The sequence below is a fragment of the Sminthopsis crassicaudata genome, chromosome 3 (assembly GCF_048593235.1).
Source record: "Sminthopsis crassicaudata isolate SCR6 chromosome 3, ASM4859323v1, whole genome shotgun sequence".
In the NCBI taxonomy this organism is placed as follows: Eukaryota; Metazoa; Chordata; class Mammalia; order Dasyuromorphia; family Dasyuridae; genus Sminthopsis; species Sminthopsis crassicaudata.
Genome location: NC_133619.1, coordinates 371,930,008 through 371,947,705, shown reverse-complemented (window position 1 = coordinate 371,947,705; position 17,698 = coordinate 371,930,008). Strand labels below are relative to the sequence as shown.

At 34.9% G+C, this 17,698-nt stretch overlaps 1 pseudogene; it reads right to left on the bottom strand.

The window, feature by feature from the left end:
• Positions 1 to 7,934: 7,934 nt before the first annotated feature.
• LOC141562160 (fructose-bisphosphate aldolase A pseudogene) lies at positions 7,935 to 14,677 on the bottom strand (annotated as a pseudogene).
• Between the last annotated feature and the right edge of the window lie 3,021 nt (positions 14,678 to 17,698).

The following is a 17,698-nucleotide window of genomic DNA, read 5'->3' as shown; positions in this document are numbered from 1 at the left end:
AAGAAGAAATAAAACAGAAGGAAAAAAAAAACACAAGAAAAAGAAAATGCGGGGAAAAGTGAAAATAGTATGCTTTAATCTGCATTCAGACCCATCACTTCTTTCTCTGAATGTGTATAGCATTTTCCATTATGAGTCTTTTATGATTTTCTTTAATCATTATATTGCTGAGAAGAGTTAAGTCAATCATAGTTGATCATCATATAATGTTGTTATTACTATGTACAATTTTCTCCTGGTTCTGCTCATTTCTCTCAGCATCAGTTCATATATGTCTTTCCAGGTTTTTCTGAAATTATGCCATTTATCATTTTTTTTAATAGCACGTAGTATTACATTATAATCATATACCATAACTTGTTCAACCTTTCTCCAAGTGATGGGCCTTCTCTCAGTTTTCAGTTCTTTGATACCTCAAAACAACTGTTATAAATCTTTTTTGCATATGTAGGTCCTTTTTCCTTTTTTATGATTTTTTTGAGATATAGACATGGTAATAATACAGCTGGATCAAAGGGTATGAACAGTTTGATTATTCTTTGGGTATAGTTCCAAATTGCTCTTCAGAATGGCTGGATCAGCTTACAACTCTTCCAAAAATGCATTACTGTCCTGGTTTTCTAGGAAAGATTTCTTGAAAGTTTAAGAAGTATGCTTCAATCTACATTCAGACTCCATCAGTTCTTCCTCCAGAGGGGAATAGCATTTTTCATCATGCATCCTTTGAAAGTGCTTTGAACATTATATTGCTGAGAATACTAGTTATAATCGTGGGTTTAAAATTTATTTATTTATTTATTTTTTAGTTTATGAAATAAAACAAGCATTCCCAATTGTAAATCTACTATGTACATTTACTATTGCTTTAAAATATATATTATCAAATACATTGCTTTTTAAATTTTTTTCTTCTTTTATCTCTTTCCCCCAGCCCTAGAGATAGCTATATAGTTATATAGTAGTCACTGACATCCTGAGATGTCATGCTCCATTTATTGTTGCTAAAGCCATTCCAACAGTTCCTCTGAGTAATTCTTTGTTCTACACAGATTCCTCAATCACCTCACCTTTATTGGAATCCCCAATTAACTTCACCATGTTTTTAATACAATTATTATTTAATAGTTTCTGACTTTTTATGATTCCATTTGGGGTTTTCTTGGCAAGTGATACTAGAGTCATTTCCTTCTACAGTTCATTTTACAGATAAAAAACTGAGGCAAATAGGGTTAAATGACTTTCCCAGGATGATACAATTAATAAGAATTTGAGGTCATATTTGGACTCAGGAAGATGAGTATCTCTAATACTTCATCCACTATACTGCCCAGGCTGCCCCTGCTCTGCACTGTTAACTACCTTTCCATATAAAGGCTTATTTCTCCTCTGCATATTATTCCCAGGATTTTGAAAAATATTTACTCAAGTGCTGCTTAAAGTCTTACATGACCTATCTCCAAGATAACTTATTGTATTTATTAGAAATGGCTGAATTTTTCCATATAAAGTCACTTTATATTGACAACATAAAGTTCACTGCTACATCTGTAATATCCCATCTCACACAAATTCTTGTTTCTCCCCTAACCTCACTCCCAACATTATAGTTATAATAGTAAACAGTTTTTAACTGGAATTATTGAATGACACCCAGTGTGACTTACAAACATCCTTCCAGAGAGCAAAGTCTACATGAAAGCAAGGAGTTTATGTGCATACCCTTGCCCCCAGCTTATATCCCAAAGAAATCTTAAAGGAGGGAAAGGGACCCACATATGCAAGAATGTTTGTGGCAGCCCTCTTTGTAGTGGCCAGAAACTGGAAATTGAATGGATGCCCATCAATGGGAGAATGGCTGAATAAATTATGGTATATGAATGTTATGGAATATTATTGTTCTGTAAGAAATGATCAACAGAGGCTTGGAGGGACTTACATGAATTGATGCTAAATGAAATGAGCAGAACCAGGAGATCATTATACACAGCAACAAGAATACTATATGAGTTTCAATTCTGATGGATGTGGCTCTCTTCAGTAATGAGATGATTCAAACCAGTTCCAATTGTTCAGTGATGGAGAGAGCCACCTACACAGAGAGAGAGGACTATGGGATCTGAGTGTGGACCACAACGTGGCATTTTTACTCTTTCTGTTATTGTTTGCTTGCATTTTTGTTTTCTTTCTCAGATTTTTTTTCTAGATCGGATTTTTCTTGTGCAGCAAGATAACTGTATAAATATGTATTCCTATATGGGATTTTAACATATATTTTAACATATTTAACATGTATTGGAATACCTGCCATCTAGGGGAGGAGTGGGGGGAAGGAAGGAAAATTTGGAACAGAAGATTTTGCAAGGGGTTAATGTTGAAAAAATTACCCATGCATATGTTTTTAAATAAAAAGCTATAATAATAATAATAATAAAGAACATAAGGAGTTTGTCAATACCTTTCATGTTGGTAGGTAGACTAGAAAACTGTAGAGCCCAGAAGTAAAAAAGACACAGGTGGTTCTTGGCACACACATAGCAAACAAGAATTTTAGCTGAGTATCCCATGTCACCAGGGTTATGGGAAACAGCTGTATATAAAGAAAGCTGATGGTATCAGCATCTCCACTAGAATATTTACGGAGGCTGATAATGAGAAGAGGCTAGACTATCGTGGATCAGACCAGCTTATATGTGGTGATGAATAGAGCATCTGGAAGGAGTGAAGAAGAAAATCTTCTTGAAATTGACAGTTTAGCTATCTTCTCTAGGTTCTCCTCTTGCATTTCTTTCCCTTGAATCATCAATACTGTGAATGTTGTGTCCATGGTCATCTAGAGGAGTGGCTCTCAAAGTCTGGGCTGGGGATCACTCTGAACTCTGAGACCCTTTTAGGGATTTATGAATTCAAAACTATTTTCAAAATAATACTAAACTGTTTTGATTTTGATATGGTAAATGTCAATAGATATAACCTATCTAAATAAAAATTCTTTGGGGGCTCTTGATAGTTTTTAAAATTCTGAAAGAGTCAAAGACCAAAAAGTTTGAGAGCCCTGATTTTGAGTATGGGTATGCAGAACCTGTAGAACAGAGTCAAAGCTTATACTTTTCAGGAGCTCATATGCTATTTACATCAGTTAGGAAAGTAAGCTATTAAAAATTAAATCTATTGTCTGATCATATCTAGCACTTCTTTGAATAGTACTCGAGTTTATCCACTAAAGTAGGTAAGCAATGGCTTCGTGATTATATCACTTGTCCAGGAAGAGATTATAAGTTGAAAACTACCAACAGTAGTCTTTATTTAGATTTGTTCTATTTTCCATAACTTTCGATCTTTAACCAGTATATTTGGAAATCAGTCTATATTTGTCATGATTGTGGTTTTTCCTGGGAGGAAGCAATTTTTGGCTTTCAGAAGCCAAGGAACTGGGAGAGCTGTGGACCAAGGAAGTAACCTAGGAGTCTATATGTAAACTTTGGAGTTTATGAAACAAAGCTTACTCCACTAAACCAAAATCTGCAAGCCTGTAGGTTTCCAATAAGCAATTGTAATAAATATTTATTTAGTGCCTACTGTGTGCCAGGCATTCTGCTAAGTCTTGGGGATATAAAAAGAAGCAAGAATGATAGTTCCTTTCCTTAAGGCAGAGGGGCTACATCAGAGCTGATTATAGCACAGCAAAGAAGAGCAAAAACAAACAAGAGGATCTAAAAACCTTTAATGCAATGCTAAATTTGAAGTCAGAGTACTTAAGTCAAATCCTGGTTCTAGGTCTCCCTCTCTTAATTTGTAAAATGAAGGGGCAAGCCTTTAGTTGTTGTTCAGTGTTGTTTTTTTTTTTTTTTTTCAGTCACATCTGACCCTTTGTGACATCATTTGGGGTTTTCTTGGCAAAGATACTAGAATAATTTGCCATTTCCTTCTCCAGCTCATTTTACAGAAAATGAGGCCAACAGAGTTAAACAATTTGTCCAGGTTCAAGTAGCTAATAAGTATCTGGGGCCAAATTTGAACTCTGGAAGATTAGTCTTCCTGATTCCTGGCCTGGTTCTCTATCTACTACATACTTAGTTGGAATAGAAAACTCTAAAATCTCTTCCAGTTCTGAAGCTAGGATTCTATTAAAGGGAGGAAAGTATACATTCATCATATGAACAGATGCTTGTAGCAGCTGATTGTGACTCAGGAACTTCTTGTTGCTGTGACACTATGAATTTTGCTTAAACCACTGAGTTTCCCAGAAATTCCATTTCTGTTGATATCTTGGTCTTTTCACTAGGAAAAATTTTATTCTAAATTCTTTTTGCCTTACTTAAATTTCTTTCCTTCAGGGTGGAGTCCTATAACCTGCACTCAGGGCTTATCTTACTAAACTCTGATCGCTTTATCATAAAGACTGAGTTGAACTAGGAAATTATGAAATTTTGTTGTCAGTTCCTCTCAATTGGTTCTTGAATTTCAGAAGAGATACTACCATTTAGACCTACTTTTGGAAAGCAGTATTCCTTATCCTCAAGACACAGAGTAGGACCTGTCTTACATCATATTCTATTTTCCTTTTTATGGAGTATGCATTTGTTGGAACTAAAGATCTGAGTTTTATTCCCATGTAACCAACTAACTATAATCTTCTTTAAAAATCAGTAGGACAAGGATGCCCACTATCACCATTATTTTTCAACATTTACTAGAAATGTTGGCTTTAGCAATAAGAAAAGAAAGAGAAATTAAAAGAATTAGAATGGGCAATGAGGAAATAAAACTGTCACTCTTTGCAGATAATATGATGATATACTTAGAGAATCCTAGAAAACCATCCAAAAGCCTCCTGGAAATAATTAACAGATTTAGCACAAATCAGTAGAAAAGAATAGCAAAGCTTACATGTGAAGCCCAAGGACTTTATACAAGAGAAAATTATTAAACTTGAGAGAAATCTCAGAATAAACCAATGGAAAAAGGGGTAAAAGATATGTATTGTTTTTCAAGTCTCAGTACATATTGCCCCAACTTAAAGAATTTCTTTTATTCTCTCCCTAAAGTCCAAAATATCTTCAAAGAAGTTTTCCTTTTTTTTTTCCCCCTCTTTTCCTCCCACATTAGGTCTACAAGCTTCCCCTTTAAATGTTCAGCATACAATATCTCACCATTTCTTATTGTCCAAATTCCCAAATGCTTATAATTACATTTCTCTTTTAAAATTTAGCTCTGGCTCAGTAGGGTACAAAAAGCTTTTGATGGAACACACTGATTTTTTTTTTTTTTTTTTTAAGATCATGCAAAGTTAATGGTATATCAAATAAGCAGCTAAAATATGCACAAACTTGTGTCAGAGGCTCCCTTCTGACTCCAAGGCTCCAGCTGTACTTGAAATATCTTCAAACTTCTTTGACTCATTTATTTTTGCACCAAAATTAGCCTGGTGGATGCCAAAGTGTGGTATTACTTGTAAGAATGACCATGGACTACACTTAACAAGCACTCAGGCTACAAGGTTCTATTCACTTAATACAGGACACTATTTGTGTAGTACAAAAGTTATACCCAAGTTAAAAAACAGCCAAGGGAATCTCTTTCTTCCCTTTCAATGAGTGCTTTCTCCTCTTATTTTCAGAGAAATATGTAATTTCTATAATTCAGTATTACTCAGGGTGAGGCTCAAGCAAGAAAGTCAGGGTTTCTCCTCCCATAACTGAATATAGTATCTCTGTTCCCAGTCAGCATTCCTAATCCATCTTGATTCCTCTCTATTCCTTTATTGACTTCTCTGTAGTCTTTGGTACTGTTGATCTTTCTCTTCCTTTATACTCTAATCTTTCTAGTCCTTTGAGACAACATTCTCTCCAGATTCTCCTCCTACCCATCTGACCACTCCTGCTCTATCTCTTTCTGATTCTTTTTTCAAATCACGTACTCTAACTATAGGTACTCTAAAAGTTCCATCTGGAGCCTCTCCTTTTCTCCCTCTATACTGTTTCACTTGGTGATCTTATCAGTTACTATGAATTTAATTACCTTCTCCAAGTTTCCTCTCCTGCCTTGTCAAAATGGAGGGCATTGCAAAGCTCAATGAAACTATGAGCTATGCTATGCAGACAGATCATAATGGAAAGTTCTGACAAAAGGTGATTCATTGTAGGGAAAAATGGAAAACCACTTCAATAAAGCCAAAACACTCCCAGAAAACTCCATAAGCAGCATTAAAATGGTAAAATATGACACCAGAAGATAAGCTTCTCAGGTTGGAAGGTTTATAACACGTGACTGGGGAAGAATGGAGGACAATTACAAGCAGCTCCAAAAAAAATGAAGTGGCTGTGCCAAAGCCAAAAGGAAGTTTATCTGTAGATGAAAAAGAAAAAGTCCAGTAATGTAAAGGTCAATATTGCATAGGAATCTAGAATGTAAGATCCATGAACCAAGGTAAACTTGATGTTATCAATTGGAAAATGGAAAAATTAAGCCTCAACCTCTTGGGTGTCAATGAACTTAATGAATGGGAATGGGTGAATTTAATTCAGGTAACCACAACATATACTACAGTAGGCAAGAATTCTTTAGAAGAAACAAAGTAGACCTCATAGTCAATAAAAGGGTGAGAAAAAACAACACTGAAGCATAATATCAAAAATGACAGAATGATATCTGTTTGAATCCAAGGTAAGCCATTCAATATCACATTAACACAAGCTTGTGCTCTAACTGCTGATGCTGAAGAGGTCAAAGTTGTTCAGTTTTATGAAGATTCACAACATTTTCTAGAAATATAAAAAAAAAAAGATGTCACATTCATCATAGAGATTAGGAATGCTAAAGGAGGAAATCAAAAGATAATTGAAATAGCAAGCAAGTTTGGCCTTGGAGTAAAAAAATGAAGCAGGGCAAACCATCAGATCACATAAGTATGACCTAAATAATATTGCTTATGAATATGAAGTATAAGTGCTGAATAAATTCAAGGGATTATGTTTGGTAGATAGGATGCCTGAAGAACTATGGACTGAGGTTCCAAATATTGTACAAGAAGCAGCAACAAAAAACATTCTAAAGAAAAAAGGGGGATCAAGGAAGTAAAATGGATGTCTGAGGAGGTTTTACAAATTGAGAAAAGAAGAAAAGCAAAAAAAGTGAAGAGATAGGGAAAGATATGCCCAACTGAAAGCATAATTCCAGAGGACAGCTAAATGAGCAATGCAAAGAAATAGAAGAAAATAATAAGAGTGTAAAAGACAAGAGCACTCTTCAGGAAAATTTGAGATAGCAAGGGAATGTTTCATGCAAAATGAGAATGACAAAAGTAAAAATCAGAGTCCTAAGAGAAATATAAGTGATTAAGAAGAAATGGCAAGAACAAACATAAATATACAAGAAAGATCATAATAACACTGATAGTCACAGTGTTATGGTTACTGATCTAATACCAGACATCCTGGAGAATGAACTCAAGTAGACCTTAGGAAGGCTAACAATAAGGCAAATGGAGAAGATGGAACTCCAGCTGAGCAATTTAGAACCCAAAAACGATGGTGTTAAAGTGCTGCATTCAAAATGCCAGTAGATTTGGAAAACTCAACAGTGGTCACTGGATTGGAAAAGAACAATTTAGGTCCTATTCCTAAAGAAGAGCAATGCTAAAAGAATGTTCAAATTACGAAACAATTGCACATACTTTCATTTGCCTGAAAAGTTATGTTTAAGAGTTAGGCTTCAGCAACATGTGAACTGAATATTACAAGAGCAGGCTGATTTTTGAAGAGGCTGACATTCTCTGGACAGTTGTTTATTGGGGAAAAAAAAAAGTTGCTTATTGGAAAAAGTAGAATGAGGAGGGGTCAGTAGATTCACCACATAAGTTAGGAATGATGGGAAGGGTCAGCACAACGCTCTAGGATCTCAGCTTCTTCCTGGACTATGAAGGATGGCCTAGAGTGTTAGGGCATATCCAGGTGAAAGACCTTGATATAGTAGGCGTGGTTAGAGACAAAAAGCAATTCGATGGCTGCAGCTTCTGACTTTCCACTTGGAGTTTACTTGCCTTGGGCAGCTTGGCTGTTAGTCATGACCTGCACAATATATTCTTCTTGGGCAGCTTGGACATTTTCATTCTTTCCATCCCAGGTCTTAAGGGCAGATGCTTTTAAGGCTCAGCCATAAAAAAAGGTCAGGGCCCATGGCTTATGCAAGGGGCAAGTATTGATGGCACTGAGGCTAATGGAGGCATCCTCCTCCCTCTGATCCCCAGTAAGGAAGGTGATACCAGTGACTGCAAGAAGCACATTCTGGTGAAGGACAGTTATAATTGCCATTGCCATCTCCTCAAGTGAATACGTCTAGGTGCAGCATGGCCAGCAGAAACCATGTTAAGCTTCAGCAAGGTCCCTTCCAGATAAACATGGTGGTCACTCCATGTTGAAGAACATTCTTAGTGAAATACTGAGAACATTTCAGATCATGATCTCCATCAGGGAGGATCTCTGGCTCCACAATGAGACAATACCATTTGGTTGACAAATGCTGGCATATCAGACCAATCTCCATGGTAGCAAGTGGGGAAGGTGTAATATACCAAAGACAGCTTCATCCTTCTTATACTGGGCATAGTGCTCATTCAAACCATCCAGAACTTAGGTGATAGCTTCATCATTGGTCCCTGCCAATAGTGGGGTATTGATGCCCACAATGTCCCCCTTTGCCTTTATGACTTTGGGGAAGGGACGACCATCATCAGCTTTTGGGTAGAATGTCTCATGGAAAAGGATAACACCTTTTAGATCATAAAAGAGAGAGAAAGATTCACATGTGTAAAAAATGTGTGTAAGCAGATCTTTTGGTAGTGGCAAGAAACTAGAAACTGATGGAATGCTTATCAATTGGGGAATGGCTGAAAAGTTATGGTATATAAATGTAACGGATTATATTGGTTTATAAGAAATGATGAGCATGCTGATTTCAGAAAAGCCTGCAAAGACTTACATGAACTGATGCTGAGTGCAGTAAGCAGAACATGGCAAAAATTGTACACAGTAATAAGATTATGTGATGATCAATTGTAAAGGACTTGGCTCATAGCAACAATGAAGTGATTCAAGGCAATTCCTATAGACTTATATTGGAAAGTGCCATTACATCCAAAGAGAGAACTATGGAGACTGAATGGGGATTAAAGCATAGTATTTTCACATTTTTGTAGTTGTTTGCTTGTTTTTTTTCCCCTTTTCTTGTAGTATTTTTTTCTTTTGATCTGATTTTTTCCTTTATAACATGACAAATATGAAGATATGTTTTTAAAAATTGAACATATTTAATCTATATCAGATTGCTTGCTATCTTGGGGAGGAGGAAGGTAAGGGAGGGAAGAAGAAAAATTTGGAACACAAAGCTTTAAAAAATGAGTGAATGTTGAAAACTATCTATTGAAAACATATATGCTATTGGAAAAAAATGGCCTAAAGCTTATTTAATATTAAAAATATAAAAAAAAAAAAACAGATGACAATTGGTTCCACCATTTCCTTGCAAATTGAGAAAGAAAAAATGGAAGCAATGTCAGATATTATATTTGTAGCCTCAAAAATCACTGCCAATAATGCCTACAATCAAGAAATTAAAAAATTCTTACTTTTTAGAAGGAAAACTATGACAAATATTGAAAAGCAAAGACACCACCTTGCTAACAAAGGTCCAAATAGTCTAAGCTATGGTTTTTCCAGTAGCAATGTATGGCTGTGAGACTTGAACTACAAGGAAAGCTGAGTGCCACAGAATTGACATTTTTTAATTGTTATGCTAAAAAAAAAAAAAAAAAAAAAAAAAAAAGACTTTTGAACTTTTGAAGGTCCTTTGGACCAGATAAACATGGTGGTCATGTTTAGGAGATCATTTCAGTGACTACATTGAAAAAAAAAAATTAATTCAGACAAATCCTGAAGCTAAAGCTTAAATACTTTGGCCCCATAATGAGAAGACAGGCTTCATTGAAAAAGACCTTGATGTTGGAAAAGATTGAAGACAAAAAGAGAAGAGGATGAGATGAATAGCTGTCAGAAGCAATGAATATGATCTTGGACAGACATTGGGAGATGATGGAAAATAGAAAGGAATAGTGTGCTATGTATGGCCCATGGGGTCACTAAGAGTCAGACAAGACTGAACAAATAAATGACAATAATGAAATACTACTGATTCTCAAAGATCTATCTATTCTGCCCCAACCTCTCTGCTAATCTCAAAATCTCAGATCTCCAACTGCATTTCAGATGTCAGGATCCCACAGATCAAGGCGATTTCTCTCTTTTTACTCTTCTCTTTTTATTGTTAGGAGGTATCCTATTTTCCAGAGCTAAGACACAGAAAGCAAGCTGTCTTGAGTTTGACATAACAACAATTTACACTCACTCTCTGATGAAATGAATAGTTCTAGGTGGTCCCTGAGCTCAAACACCCTCAGAAGCCATGTTTGGATCATGAAATCCTGCTATGAATCAAACTTGTCTCATTGTTGCTAAATGGCTATAATTTATTACAATTCCATTGCTACATGTATCAAGGTTTGGCCCTACTAAAGTGGGTCTTCTCCTAGAAGTCCTGGCACAAGTATCTTTTTCTCACCTCCACTGGAATAACGAAAGCTTTTTGCTTATGACAGCATTTGGTTTTATTTATTTTATTTTTCAGAGTTAACTCTGGTTGTGATAACTAGTGTGACCTCTTTGGTGTTTTCAGAGTTAGCAGCAGTTGCATAAAGGCTTTGGTTTCATAAGCTCTGGGACTCTTGAGTCAATTGTTTTCAGAGTTGACACAGACATCTCAAACTGATGAGCAGTAGACATTTCGTCCAAAACGAACTCATTATCTTTCACCCTAAACTATATTTCTCTTTGTTCACAAGAACAGACCCTCAAGTCTGAAATAGTTTTAAAAAGAAACATATTAGATCATTTGGTACAGGAGAACACACTAGAAATGGAGTGGTTCTTTCTCCTCAGAATCTGGAAGATTTGCATTATTAGGATTTTGACAAGGTTTACCACACAGGAACCCTACAAGCACACAGTTAAGCAATTTTATCAGTTAAGCAATTTTGCCAAGAGGGAAGCCAGAAAGCAAAGTAGATTGAGATAGATATGAATAACTGAAACCCAGAGCAGAAGCTTAGACTGGATCCCTCAGGATTTCCTACCTGTGGTAAGCCAAAACAGGAATGCTTTGGATGGGTCCAGGACTGGGGGAATCAGAAATAGTAGCCATTTTTGGCATTCCTAGAGTTACTGGAAGGAAACAACAATTTTGGGTGTGGACAATTTTGAATCACATAAAGTTGGATTTAAACAGTTAATAACCCTTCTCCCACAACAATAAATCATTTCCCCTACTCATGCTACTTTTTCCATTTCTGTAGAGGGTAATACTATCCTTTTAATCCTTCAGACTCATGATCTAGGAATCATCCATTGTCTCTAATCTCCTCACAATCAATCTGTTGTCAAAGCCTTCTGATTTCACTTTTGTAACATCTCTCCAATATGCTCCCTTCCTATTGCTACTCCTACTTTATTGCATGTCCCTATCCTCATGCCTGGATTATTTTAATAGCCTATTGGTGGGTCTGCTTGTTTCAAGTGTCTCCCCATTAAAGTGATTTTCCTAAACTATAGGACAACCCACCACCTCCATTTGCAAAAAAAACTCCCTCTATTAGCTTCAGGATCAAACACAAAATGTTCTGTTTGGCATTCAAAGTTCCTCATAACAGAACTCTCTATCTTTACAGTCTTCTTATGTTTTCTTTGCTGTTTTTTTTTTTTTTTTTTTTTTTTAATTTAGTGACAGTAGCCTGTTAGGTGTTTCACAAACAAGACTCTGCATCTCTTGGCTCCAGACATCTTATCTAGCCATCCTCCAAGAATACTGTGCTTCCTAGCTTCCTGTCTTTTACCAGAAGCCTTCCCCAGCAACTCCCATGTGCTCTACCTGACCGGCAGGAAGTAGAACGCTGGTTAAATAGCAAAAGACTCAAGCCTTTTTATTGGATAGTGTCCTCTTCCTGTAGGTCACATCTCTTCTTGTAACTTCACTAACTTCCTGCATCCCAGGGTTAAAGACCTCATCTTCTGGCTCTGGGAATAGGGATCATACTGTTTACAAGGGAAGGTTTTTATTTGGAAATAAAAGAATTTTGGGAGACAGGAATTGTTGTAATGTGATAGTTATGTAAAAAGGAAAGAAAAAAGCATCAATAAAACAAAAAAAGGGACAGATATGAGTAGAAATTCAGAAAGGCATAAGTCAAGTAGGGCAATTTTGTTTTATCCTGCTAAATTTAATATGAACATTAAAACTTTATGTAATGTATAACCTATATTAAATTGCTAGCCTTCTCACTGAGGGAGTAGGGGAAGAAGAGAGAAAATGTACAAATTAAAAACATTTTTAAAATGTTAAATATTTTTAATAATTGGAGAAAATATTAAATAAATCTTTTTAAACAATGTATAACAGAAATTTAAATTTTAACATACAATCTTGTTTTTGTTCCTTTGTGCAAACATTTATATTTGTTAATGCTTAAGTTAATAATGAAAAAGAAAAAGAAATAAATAACATTTTATATTTTTCCCTGAGATAAAAGACAGAAAGATCCTATATACACTAAAATATTATAGTAGCATTTTTTTACTAATCAAAAATAATAAATAAAATAGTGGAAATAAAGTAGATACCCACTGATTCACAAAAGGATAATCAAATTCATACTAATATGATGGATTACTGTATGATAAAAAAAAAGGATAATTATAAAGAATTCAGAAAAGCACAAAAAGCCTTCTATGAAATGATAAGCAGAATTAGAAAGACATACACAAAGACTATCCGAATAAAAATAGAATGAATAACAACCAAAAATCCTGAATGCTGCATATTTACACTTAGATATGGGATGCTGAATATCTTTTCAATTGTCAGATATGGTTGATGGATTGTTTTTGTTGAACTGGGTTTTTTACTTTTAGTTTTCATTCCTTTTCTACTCTTCATTTAAAAAAAGGGAGGGGAGACATGGGAAAAATATTTTCGGAAATAAATGTAAAAAATAAAGTAACATTTAAATAAAATGGTTATTTTTTCTTTTTTCAACTAAATGTATATGTAAATATATATATATATATGTGTGTGTGTGTGTATGTGTGTGTGTGTGTATGTGTATGTGTGTATATATATACTTGTTAGTTTAATTGATCTGTGTTATTATTGGTGTATGCACCCCTCTTTTGGTATAGATGAGAACCTATTCATGCTTTCTTATCCAGTGTGATTTGTATTCAAATCCATATGCTAAGTCTCCCCAAAGGAGCTACTAAGCACACTAGAGACTTTCCTTGTGTCAAGCCTAAAAATATGTCAGTAAGGAGAACAGAAAAACAAAGTACAACATTGTATAGAGGAAGGAGAAACAAGTAAAGAGGGAAATGAAAATCTGAAAGTGTCACATTTACAAGGAATGTATATATGCAATTTTCTTTTGACTTTGGAGGTGAGAGATGAATTGCACACATACACAATCTATAGATACCTTTTGTAGTTTAAAAATGATAATAAAATGAGATAAAATATATGATGCTACTTTTAAAAGTATAAAACACTGTTCAAATGAGAGATCTTATGATATGTTGGAAAAAAGGTTTTTCTCCTGAAACATAACTTATATTAGAGTTATTACTATATTTTATTTTAATTTTTTTGAAATCTTGAAAGGTGGCTTCTCAGCAACTGATTTGAATTCAAAAAGCAAATTGTATTAATTTTCTTAGTTTGACAGGACTGCCATAAGGAGTGGAAACATTCTAAATATATGTGCCAAGAAAGGTTTGCAAGATTTTTTTTTTAAAGTATTTTGGGAAAAAAGTCAGAGTGAGCATGAACAAGATAAGTAATATTAATTAAATATTTATGATATGTCTGCAGACATTACGCTGGCAATTTTTTTTAATTTACAAAAATCAATGTTCTTTTTTTCCTCCTAGCAGATATTTTGCTTTCACTTCATTCTTTTGTGCCCTTTTTTGGTCCTCTTACCTCTGTAGCCCTTCCTTACCAATGAGTTTTCAGGACTTGTATTTGAGATCCTAAACTTTCTGCCACAAATGAAGGAATATATAATTATACAACCATCAAATTATGGAGAAAAGCAACAGAGGCTTTTGGGCTTTCCATGATGTAGTCAATTTCTATTTTGCCATGAGAGTTAAGTGAGGTGAAAAGCTAAAGCACTAGCCTAGAAAAATGAAATGTAGGTCCAAATAGTCTGACAGTGCTAAACATAGAGATCACAGGAACAAATTTAGGGAATACAAGGTTCCTGGTCATAGCTGAAACTTTCAAAGATGTTCCACAACTAGAACTATACTAGCTCTTCCACTAAATTCAGAATTTTAATCTTTCCACAGCTCTCTATACACATCAAGTACCTGGATACTGAGTTTCTTATTTCTGGTGATCCTTCTCAGAACTAGAGCCTCAGATGCTAAGCTTCTTACTGCCTAAATTCTGTCTAGAAATAAAGGCTCCAGACAGCAGGCCTAAGAAGAAGCCAAACACAGCTTCTGACTGTTCATCATCCTTTACCGTCTTGGAATGAGGCAAAGGAACTGATGCTGAATGTGAATTCCATCAGCATGTTGGATATCTCATTATGATATACTTATTGCTTCAAGTGCCCATTCCACCTTGTTATCTTGGTGTTGAATGGGGAAAAACAAACAGATACCATTGCCATCCTCTATCACAAGAAGAGATTGATCCAATCCAGTGATACTTCCCTTCCCTATGGCTAGCAAACTCCTACTTTCTCTAATTGTTATAATTCAGAATCACTGGCTGCCTAGATAAAAAAATTTCTTATGCTATCCATGCCAGCTCTATTCCTCCCAAGTCCTTTACCTATTCTCTCTTCCTTTTCCATCTTCCCCTCAGGAACAGTTCATTCTATTATTAATAATCTATAACTCTTCCTATAACTTTACTTTCATCTTGTATTTATTCAAACTTGCAGTGAATCTCTAGCTGCCTTCTCCAGTACTGGGTGCATGTGCTTTCACTCTCTCTGACTCCTGGAAAAAGAGTAAGCATTCTTATTACATCTTAAATCCATTTACAAACTACTTTTCTTCTATTCTGCAATTTCTTCCCTTTAAGTTTATTCCATTCATTTATATCACCTCCATCCAGATCCTTATTCTGTATCCTACCTGGCCCTATGTCACACAAGAAGTTCATAGCCTTTCTCACCTCCCCAACTCCTGCTGCATATTTGGGAACTTCAACATCCAAGACAATATCTCCTCAAACAACTGGTATTTCAGTTCATCAGCCTTTCACCTTCTATGATTTGCAACTTCACATTATTTCAGTTAGGGATGGCTGAATCCTTGATCTCACCACCATTATCCATTACTGTTTATCGCTATAATCCAGACTTGATATTCTTCTATCCTATTAAAATTTTTGTCTTCTTCCTTTTTTTTTTTTTTTTTTTTTTTAATCAAGGGCACCATCATCTTTACAGTCATCTATCTTTCCAACCTTAAAGTCATCCTTGACTCTTTTCCCCTTAGCTCCTAATTAGTTACGAGGTCTTGTCAAACTACTTCCATAACATAAATCACATCTATCCCTTTTTCTCTACTCACATAGTCACTAACCTAGCTTAGAACATTTCTGGGCCATTGCAATAGCTTCATAATTATTCTTCCTACCTCTAGTCTCCCTTCTTCTCTACTATATCATCCTTACAACTGCCAAATTGTAGAAGGACAGATTTTTAGAGTTGGAAGGGAGCACCTCATCCAAAGCATTCCCAGAAAACATAATGGTATAACATAGACAAAAAGCGGTCATCCAGCCTCCATTTAAAAAAACTATAATGAGAAATAATGTATTTCTAATCTTAGATCACTCTAATTGGAAAGAAGTCTGTCTTTACATTAAATTCAAGTGTACTTCTTTACAATTCTGTGAATTGCATTTCATTCAACCCCTTCAATCATCATAGAACAAATTTGGTCCTAAATGATATTCCTAAAGTTCACAAAGCTCTCTCTCTTCCAGCTACCTCTTGGTTTTAGTTAAATATAAACTCCTCTGACATGTGAAGCTTTTAACAATCTGACTCAAATTTACTTTTCTAGACTTTTATATCACTCTCCTTCCTTCTATGTTTCAAACTGACAGTTACTGGTCCCCTCTCCTCTTACTGTTATTTACACTGATTTAGTGCCTTATCTGGAATATATTCCCTCTGCACCTTCACCTTTGAAATTCCAAAGCTTAAAAGGGGAAGTGTGCCCCTAAAATAATTAAACTTCAATGGACGTAGCTCTTCTCAACAATGAGATAATTCAGGACAATTCCAATGATCTTGTAATGATGAGAGCCATTTATACTCAGAGAGAGGACTGTGGAAACTGAGCATGGATCACAACATAGCATTTTCACTTCTTTTGTTGTTATTTGCTTGAATTTTATTTTATTTTCCTTTTTGATTTGATTTTTCTTGTGCAAGATAATTGTATAAATATGTGTGCCTATATTCTATTTACATATATATTTACCATGCTTTTTTTTTTTTTTAAAGAATTCTGATGAATATAGTGGCCAGCCATAATTCCAAAGGACTAATGAAATATGCCTCCTGACCAAAAAGAAGTATTAGATTAAATCATTTAACTTTAATGATATGTAAATATTTGTTGGACATGACTAATGAAATAATTTCTTTTGCTTAACTGTTCATATTTGATTGAAAGTTTGTGTTTTTCTTTCTTTTTTTTTTAAATGGTGGGTGAGGAGATAAAAATCGAGTTTTGTTTATTGAAAAAATAAAATTGAATTAAAAAAAAAAAAAGATTTTCCAAGGCTAAATTCAAATGTCAACATATATATGAAGCCAATTCTGATACCCATTGTTAATATTTCTTCTCCACATTTCTTTGAATTTATTTTACATTTGTTTTGTATCTAGCTATGCTTATACATATATGTGTATATATGTATGTATATGTTGTCCTCCCTCCTCCTCCCTATCTCTTATAGACTATAAACAGCTAGGTGGTGCAGTGGATAGAGCACTAGCCCTGAATTCAGGAGGACCCGAATTCGAATGTGGTCTCAGACACTTAACACTTCCTAGCTGTGTGACCCTGGAAAATAAATAAATAAATAAATAAATGAAATTTTTAAAATAGACTATAAACATGTTATACTTCCTCTCTCTTAACCAAGAGCACACAAACAGCTATCTACAGCTTGATATCAGTTTCTTACCTGACCAAATGACCTCAATAAAAGGAAGAAGAAAGGCAGAGCAAAGTTTATGCAAATCAACTTTATCCTACTGCTAGTTTCTTTTGCATTTCATCCTTGTTCTTATAGGAAGGATTGTCTTCAGGGCAAAATTATGAAGCAATCAAAATATTTCAGGGTTTTTTTTTTTATTTTTTCTTTCTTTATGCCTCTTCTTTTCTCCATTTACTGCTATATGTGCAGGACTATTTTCATTTTCATCATTGTATTCTTAGTGTCTGAATGAGAAACAGCATGCAGTAGTGCATAAAGTTGAATGAGATGAGGTGAGATCTTTCAAGACAGTTGTGAAAATCGAGTAAGGCTTCATCTACTTCAGAGTTTGAGTAGGCCTGAA